The sequence below is a fragment of the Halyomorpha halys genome, unplaced genomic scaffold, assembly GCF_000696795.3.
Source record: "Halyomorpha halys isolate HHAL.00 unplaced genomic scaffold, Hhal_1.1 Scaffold671.1, whole genome shotgun sequence".
NCBI classification, from domain to species: domain Eukaryota; kingdom Metazoa; phylum Arthropoda; class Insecta; order Hemiptera; family Pentatomidae; genus Halyomorpha; species Halyomorpha halys.
Genome location: NW_027105588.1, coordinates 314,353 through 324,216, shown reverse-complemented (window position 1 = coordinate 324,216; position 9,864 = coordinate 314,353). Strand labels below are relative to the sequence as shown.

Genomic DNA, 9,864 nt, shown 5'->3' with positions numbered 1-9,864 from the left:
TACAAAGTTGTATAATTTGTTATAAATAAAAAAAAAAACTTTTTCATATTTTTTTAATAAATAGATTAAAAAAAAGAAGCAAACATAAAAAAATCACAAATAAAAGTCCAACAATAAATTAAAACAACAAACAAAATTTCAGTTACCTAAAAAAATTAAATTAGAACAAAAGAAGGACTTATTATAAAAACATGGAATCAAACAATAAATCAAAATGACATCAGGCACTCAGGTAATGAGGAAATGTGCAAGATGATATTTATGCCCATAGATAAACGATCTTAAAGTTAACTAAAGGATTGGTTATGGCAGAAACAACTAATAAAAATTTATATTTTAAACAATATGATACTAACTAAAAATAAAAATATAATCAATTTCAAGACATTATCTTATGAGTAAGTTAATAATCCAAAGGGATATTATGTCTCTATCTTACACTTCTCTCCTTTAGCATATGGTTCATCAACTTCTTCATTGTTGGGTTATCCCATCAGAAGTTCCCATCCATTGATCCAGTTCTTTGTATTGTTCGCAGGGTGGTAATGCTGACGGGCCCCATTACTGAAGTGGCTAGTATTACCCTTCAACACCAAAGGGTGAAAGCATGTCTGTCTGGTCCTATGGTGGACGCTGGCCCTGACTCAGCTAAGGAGAGAATACTACAGGGTGAGGCCTAGGTACTAGGAGTGCAAAGACAATGAAAGGAAACTTGCACACTGAGAGGAATCTAAACATAGGTGTGAGGCATATCGAAATGGAGTGTGTCACCAGTAGAAAATGTCCTGGGATGAATCATTGTTGGGCTGTCTGAGAAGAATCCCCGTGGTATCCTGTACAGAGTGGCATTGGGCAAAGTCAAGCTGCTACAGTTAATGGTGGCTATCAGGACAGGAGATGCCAAGGCAACCACTCTGGAGGAAGCTGCAAAACTGTATATATATTATACATACCCCTGGGACTATCTGTCCCAGGATAGTGCAGAAGATAGCATGGTAAGATGCACAACAAACAGTATACCCACCAGGTACCGACCTATGTCCACCATGGAGTATATGGGACCTTCGTCTTGCCGGGAACAAACAGAGAATTGGCAGGGCTCCAGGACTCTATAGCACAGATGCTGAAATCCTCAAGGATAGTGTCCCTAGTTAGTGGAGGGTTGTTGACTTGAGACTGCTATGAAAGGGAGGTGGCAAGGATAAGGAAAACCCAAAAACCTACCGACATATTTGCCTCCTCCCAGCAGCCAGTTAATCCTGGAACACATGATTGTCAACAGCCTCAGACCAATCCTAACTGTAGCAAGCCACTCACAGCAAGGGAACTATGGATGTGCTGCTGAGAGTGTAGGGACATAGAAAGGAGGACAGAGATATGTCTTATTGATACTGTTTGACATATCCTCCGCCTGCGATAGTGTTTAGTGGCCTCGTGTACTTCAGCTATCACAAGAGCTCGACACCTCAAGTAATCTGTACTCTCGTAGGTAGCTACCTAAATAACAGGTGTCGGGATTAGGGGTAACTACTATGATCGATGAAGACTCGAATATCTATGAAGACTCAGAAGAGGTTCTGTTTAATTCAGGTATTACCCGGAGTTAATTGTTATAAGCTGGTATAGCTGGTTATGATAAAGAAGTGGACTATATTAGAAATAAATTACAACCAAGATTAACAAAATGAAATGCCTCTATTCTTTTATAACTTTTAACAATTTGTTATATGGTTTAACCAAAAGTTAATTACAATTTGTATTGGTTAGGTTAGTATTCAATTTTGATTACTGATTACATGAAATAATGGATAGCATGACAATTTACTTGGTGGTTGACTTCTACTATAGAGATTAAGATTAGTTCTAGTTCTGTTCAGTCCTCTCATCCCGATTCTGTTCCTTGTCTGGCTGGGTTGAATAAACTATTCACTGATCCTAAGTGATAGTTGCCATAGATAGTCTGTGTGTCACTCATCTCTGGTACCTGTTTGCTTTCTCAAGGAGTACTTAGCTACTTCTTTTTTCTCCCACTAGATAGAAGCATTTCACATTCATCTTGAGTTCTATTCAAATGTGAGGGGGACATTTCCCCTAAATAGGTTCCACTAATAGGACTCATCCTATCACCTTAGACATCCAAGGAGAAAGAATTAGACTAGGTGAGGAGGTAACATACCTCATTATGAGGATAAGAAGGCGATTTGATGCCACTCCTCACCTAATGTATTTAAGGGATAGGGCAACCCTATAACTCTATGGAATAAGGATGATAGGGGGTGTGTTCTGGGGAATTAGGTACCCTGCCATGATGACCATTTACAAAGGAGTGGTCCTGGATATTCTGAGGCATGCATCCCCTGCATGGATCCAGAACCTCATGCTGAGGGTCACAAAGACCAAAAGAATGGTGTCGCATGAGGCAGTGCAGGTGCTGGCCAGAGCAATACCACTAAACCTCATCCTCAAGCAGGATGTAGTTAAATATGAAATGAAGAGGCAGGTGCTGGAAGCGCTACTGGAGGGTCTCCAAGAGAGGATTGGTGAGACCCCAAACCTATGGAAGATGCTGCTGGAGGATTCCATTGAAGAATGAAATGGAAGGTGGCTGGTGAGCCAGAAGGGTGCCACCCTGAGGAAGTTCTTCCCCACTGTCCATTCAAGGCCGAGAGCAAAGTGGGCCCTCCAAGATTATTGGATCTCACAGATCTTGACAGGACATGGTGGGTTCCGGGGAAAGCTGCAAAGCTTTAGGAGGAACATACATGTGGAGTCTCTAAAACTGAAGAACACATGGTGATGGTTTGCACCTCCATGAAAGGACGCTGTGCCAGGTTTTGGGAGAAAACCAGGATATTCACCTATGCCAAGTCAGATTTCCCCCATCATATGGAGTAGGAGATTTATCCCTTCATCAGGGAGTTCATCTGTGGGTGGAAGGAGGTGGTCTGCCCAATGCACTTTTGGTCTGCACGATGTCCAAATTTAAATATGGAAAAAAAAATTAATTATTTATATCAAAGAACTCACAATCTAAAAAGAAAAAACAAGATGCAAATTTTATTTATTTTTGGTCGTTGGCAAAAATAGAACCAAACTTGGAGGTGAAATTCATTATAAGCATCCCAAAACATGCGAAAGTTTTAAGTTTTAACTTATGATTCATTAATTTGAGATTAAAAGAGAAAAAAATAATTTGAGTCTCAAAAGGACTCCTATAGCACTAGAATTTCATGAAACCAATGGTCCTTGAATGATTGATAGGCTATTAGTCAATGAAGTATTTATTAAGGCAATTCTTGGTCTCGAGATCTTGTGCTTTTAGCATATTCAATGTTCACTCATTACAAACACAATCTTTCATAATATTTCCAAATACCCTATGAAGATATTTCATCTCTGTCCACGTACCTCAGTTAGATTGCTTTTTAAAAAAGTGTTGGTAAGAACTAACTAATAAATACACACTTAGTTTAACTAACTACTTAAGGGGATTGAATTGATGATATGTTTAGTCGACTGTAGTGTATGTTATAGAGAGAATAATCAGGACTCAGTAATGATAACTTGTTTTTATTAGATTTGGCGATGTTTCAACCAAATTCATAATTAGGGCTAAAATAAAAAAATACAAGAGATAAGAGTCCATATTTCTGAAATAAATGAACGTTGAATAAATAAGAAGAGAACAATTAAAGATCAATGACACAAAAATATGGTAATAATCTATGATGAATATAAGGAAAATAACAATAGATGATACCAAATAATAAATAACAACAGTAGGCAGTGATATTGATATCATAATAATAGCATATAACAGTAAGATTGTTGGTTGATTTGTTTGGATTATCTTGGTGGAAAACTATGAGGTCACCACCACTGTAGTTTAGTATATTGAAACTAAAATCAGTTGGATAACCAACAGATGCGAGCCTGGGAGAGCACGAGGACAGCAGTAGAACCCAGGACCCAAGGAGTAGGCTGGAACCCAGGACCCAAGGAGTAGGCCAGAGCCCAGTGGCACCCAAGACCCCCCAATGTTACTAATAAACAGTGGTTTTGAAAGGCACAGAGTATGATTGATGAATGTGGATAAAAACCATGTAAATCATTCAGTAAGATGATAAATGATATTAAGGTTAATTTAATTTCAGAGATGTGAACAAACTAGAGTTAAATGTTAAAGTTGAATTATATATTAGAGAGAATTATAAATACTAATTACCTTTAGTGGTGGTTGCTAAAAAATTGAAATTTTTTAGTTAGAAGGTTTGGGGATGGTCTCAACATACTAATGGTTACGAGCAGCTCCTAAAACTAAGTGTGATCGCAGAAAACTTATTTTTGCTAAGTTCCTACATTAATATTATCAGCTTTGTATGTCACATTTATTGTTATCTTTAATTCTACTACTCTACTTATTCAATACACATTTGTTTAAAAAATATGTACTCTTATATTTTTTGTTTCAATTTTAGTTCTCACGATGACCCTCGTGATTTGGTCAAAACGGTGTCACATCTAATAAAAAAAAATTTATTAATAACTGATTATCATATCCATAGTTATGGTGATAAACTTTTGATAACAATTTCAAGAGGTTTTCTTATGTGTTATCTCAAGAAATTACATGTGGATAGTTTTCAAACAAAAAATTATAGGACAGGGTTTAATAACCAAAAAATAAGACTAGAATGAACATATTTATAATGGAATAAACATAATAATAAATACGGAAAAATTCAGCCAAATGTAAAGTAGGATAGAAAGTGAACAAACCATGATGAAAACTCAAACTGAGACAAAAAAGTATAACTGAAGTACTAAACTAAAGAGCCACAAAAATTTGATTAGATAACTCCAGCACCTTACTATCAGAAAAATAATAAAAAATAATTCCTACAAATTTAATAATTTTGTATCCCTCTAGAACTGATTCCCTTCATTCCATGAAAATATTGGCCTGATCAGTCAAAACTAATTACTTTAAATTTCACTTTTGGAATTTTAGATCAAATAACTATTTCTAAGTAGCAAAGAGCTGAGTTATCTGTTCCAAACCCAACTTTATAAAAGAATGATCAAAAAAAGACCCATCAATTCCCAATTTATCTCCATATTTTGTAGCCAGAGATTATAACATTATTGAGATGGTGAATATTAATGAAACACACATAAAAGTGATGTTAAAAGGCAGCAATTAATTTTATGTCAGCAATTACAAAAAGCATAAAAAAAATGTGTTTCAAAATTTTCAGGCATGAAATTCAAATGGTTTGTATAATAAATACCATATTGGAACCTAAACTTAATATGTAAATCATTTAATCTGACTTAAATACTTACCAGCAATCAGTTGCAGTATTAAATATCCACAATTGTTTCATTCTAATGCCAGCTTCTTTTGAATATTACTTCCCATTAAAAATAGAAACAGCTGAAAAAATATTAGAATTTTGATTATTTTACATAGTTAAAAATTGTTCATTCAGATGATGAGAATTAGTGAACGTTCAAATAAAACCAAAAATAGTAAAAACCTGTATAATGTGTGACAGCATTTCGGCCAACTTTATAAGAGTTTTCAGGGTTATGAAAATGAGTATAAAATAATAAGGAACTCAAAAAAAAATTGTCAGTTGCAGCTCAACAGAGTTAAGCTGCAAATGCACACAGCAATCCTGATTAGTTTAACAGATAATCTTTAAAAAAGAGAAAGTTAAACAGGGTAAATGGAATATATACTGAAATTGAGAATTGTTATGTCTTTTTCTACCATATAATCAACAAAATGATGCCATGTGAGTCCAAACTAATGGTTTCTGCTATTCTCTGTTAGAGATGGTAATATAATTAGGATTTAGTCTGTGAGAAATTCTACATAAACAGGGATGAAATCTATCTAAGCCAGTAATAATCAATAAGATAAATTGACATAATTCAACGTATATTAAGGTACAAAACAGGTAAATTGAAGCAATATGGTCAACATCCAGTGGACTGGAGTAGGAGAAGGGAGATGGTCCAAGAACGAGACATCTGGTCCAGACTCAACAAATCGTAACTCCATACTGCATATTATAAGGTAACTTCATACCAAATTTTATCCTGATGCTTTTATCTGTCACATCACAGTAATTTTGTTAAGCCACCTCACTATGTATCTGGTTCTTTTCCAAAAACAAAGTACTTGTTATTAGATGGATGGTTTCTGAACCCCAACATAAGAATTTTACTAATAAGGTGCTATTGTAAGGAATCCATTTTATATAAATGTCTTTTTTCTCAACTTCTATCTAGAAACCCTACTCCTGATAATTTGTTTTTAATCTTATTGTAGGATTTACTATCATAGCTTCCTTATCTGTCACACTAAATCAAAGGATATCTACAAACCTTATTGTGCCCTCAGTGTCTAGGCAATACACTTCTTGAAAACCTTTAATTAAAAGATTTTTTTATCAGTTAGGTTTATATAATTTGTTACATTATTATCCCTGTGGGGGAAAAGCAGCATATTGTTTGGAAATTTTCCTAATACATGAACTGGGGTTTATTAAGGGAGAATTTAAAGTATTTCTCAAAAGTAACAACACTGGATATTGTTTATAAGAAACTTTAATATAACGAAGTATCGGCGATAGTGAATAACATTTCCAGACCCTAAATTTCTATTTCATACATACAAGATGTGTATAATGAATGACTGGTTATAATGATCAGCTCTAGAGACCAAAAACGCCTGGTCCGTTGGAGGTTTTTATAAACGATATCCAGTGTATATAAGAAAAATTTATGCCAAACAAATGAAGACATACATAAAACTAAATGGAATGAAAATCATAACAGTAAAGACAGGGCTTTAGTAATAAATTAGACAAAAGGTTTTAAAAAGTTTAAATTTAAATTTGTATAACAAACGATAATTACCATTTTTGCACTAAAACTAGATTAAAGAGAACAGGAAAAACTAAGTAAAATAAAATACAATGAAAGGAAGATGGTATAAAAAGCAAGAAAGAGAGAGTTGAGATAATAGATATAACATAAGTGAGTGATAGCAAAAAAAAAAAAATGAACAAAAAGAAACTGAATTTTAGTGTTGAAAGATTTATTTAAATGAAAATTAGATCGGAGTCCAGTGGTATGAGAATACGTGTTTTCAAGGAAAGCATCCAAAAGCAAAAGGAATGTTCTTCTTAATCCGTAGGTTAATGTCAACCTTAGATAAGCGAGAGAAAGGGGGGGGGCAAAAATGGAGCCAATGGCACAAAATTTAATTTAACTCAAGACCAACAGACAAACATACAACATATTAAACAAATCTTCACATAATAAACAAGGCCCTGACAAAGCCCTGCAAACTATTGGTTAACAATAGTTTTCTTCTATTATTTTGGTACCTTTATTGACCGCTACCCAGACTTATCTTCTACAAAAAACTATTTATTGTTAACCAATGTTTCACCCCACTTTGCAAAGCTTCATCAGGGTAAAATGAAAACAAGATTTAAAATATATAAAAGAAATAATAATAAGCTTAAGTTAAGGAAGCATACATATAGGTGGATTGGAAACTAGTTACTAATAAATACAGCCAGGTGTGATAGAGTTGTAATTTCAGAACAAGAGTAATAAACTGTTTATAATTCTACCACACCTAGTTGTATTTATTAGTAACTGGTTCAAATCCACCTATATGTATACTTCCTTAACTTAAGCTTATAATTATTTCTTTTATATATTTTTTAAAAAAACAAAACATTTTTTTACATATTTTCTTATTTTCTCTACATATTTATTTTAATGTTCTATCACTTCTTACAATGTTTGTATCTTGTTTTCATTTAGCCCTGACAAAGCTCTACAAAGTGGGGCGAAACATTGGTTAACAATAAATAGTTTTTTCTACCATTTTGGTACCTTTATTGACTGTCAACTGGACTATCTTCCTACAATTATATATTTATGAATTGAATATGGTCCGGGTGGGGTCAAAAAAACTCAAATAGTAAATGATTATACTATTTGAGTTTTTTTGACCGCACCCGGACCATATTCCATTCATCTATACACACGGTCAATCAATAATCTTCCAATTATATATTTATTTATATTCCCTATTATTATCACACTTTATAATAATTTTTATATTTTTATTATCTTTTATTTTATTTCACTTTTATATGTGATCATTTTTTAAACATCAAATATCCCCACTCCTGTGTTCCTCTCATCTGCCTTCATTCATCTCATCCAGCCGTTCTGTGGCTTTATTCCTACATGAAAAGTGGGTATCCTGATTTGTTCTTTATTTTCTTTTTTTATTTTAACCTTTATTAATTCTCATCTTATTTCCTTTATTTTTTGTATTTTTGTATGTATTATACTTGTTTTATATTTATCTTATATCTACTTTTCTGTTTGTTATTACTTCTGTTTACGTCTTAGACTTCACTGTAATTATTTTTTATTTATACTTATAGATGGACATCTTATTATTACTTACTTCTATTTACTTTATTCATTTTTATTATTATTTAATTTTTACATCTTAGTTAACTTTTCATTTCATATCATTTTATTCTCTTACACTGTTAACATATTTTTTTTATCCTGATGAAGTCCAGCTGAGTGGGGCGAACTGTTGGCTCTTAATAAATAGCTATTTAAGTTGCTTTTTGACCTCACCTGGACCATCTTCCTTTTCAACAGTCTCTTCAATAAAATAAAATACACACATTGAAATAAAAAATTTGAAAAGTAGTAAGAGAGTAGAATTGTGAAGGAAAAAGCAGATTGACAAAACTGCTTAAATAAGAATTTTAGGGCTACAAGTCTGCAGGAATCAAGGGGAACTAACCAATAATTTTTATTCTTCAGACAAAACCAAATATATTACTTTCACTATGATTATCATTGATCATCCATACTCTTATATATTTTCTAAAATTTAAAAAATGAGTACCTTTATCCAATTTGTATGCTAACAATGCTGCACAAACTAGGTATCATTCTATGTGACTGCACTATACTAATGAAATTTTCTTAATTATCTATTAATCAAAATATTTCTTTCAAATACTACATAAAATTAGAATTATTCATGTCACATTTAAATCACAACTTATAACAAAAACATCTGTACCATTAGTTTATCTTGAAATTTATATAAAGATTCAAATCAATATTTCAACAACTGTGTTTGGCTCTAACATGGTTGTATCCATTATTGGGCAAAAAGTAATTTTAATTACAATAAAAGAAACATGGTGCGGTCAAAGAAAAAACTCAGATAGTGATTAAACTATTTAATGTGAGCCCATCTAATTAAATTATTTATTTTGAATATTTAATTATTTAATTGAACATCAAATAGTTCTATAACTATTTGAGTTTTTTTATTTGACCGCACCTGGACCATCTTCCTTTTATTATCATACACAGTTAAATATCAATCTTCCATTAATTTTAATTATATTTGATGGTAATTCATAATAGCAATTAACTTGTAATTCTGATTACGTTTCGCCCAACACCAGTTGTATCCAGGACTCGATTTTCAGAACTAGAGGTGCCAGAACAGTAACTTTCCAGAAGGGTTAGGTATATTCTAAATTATTGATCTAGAAAACTAATTAGAGTGAAACACCATAATTGATCTACGAATGCTTTCTTTGAGTGAAGTTAAAGAGTAGGGGGTCATATGTATGATTAAATAAGTGTTTAAAACTACAATTTTTTGGCTTAAAGAGATATACCAGTACACTGTTCTGGCATATTTCGATTTAATTCGAGCCTTGGTTGTGCCTATATATATATATAAGTTACAGTCAGCTGGTACTTCGATGCCAGCTGACTGAG

General features: G+C 32.9%; 1 long non-coding RNA gene across 2 annotated transcripts in view; it reads right to left on the bottom strand.

The window, feature by feature from the left end:
- Positions 1–9,864, bottom strand: part of LOC106685221 (uncharacterized) — a 43,724-nt gene that overhangs the window by 24,361 nt on the left and 9,499 nt on the right. For both annotated transcript variants that reach the window (XR_001343816.3, XR_001343817.3), the window contains exon 2: positions 5,347–5,437. This is a non-coding gene — a long non-coding RNA (uncharacterized lncRNA). The remainder of the gene's footprint in view (positions 1–5,346; positions 5,438–9,864) is intronic.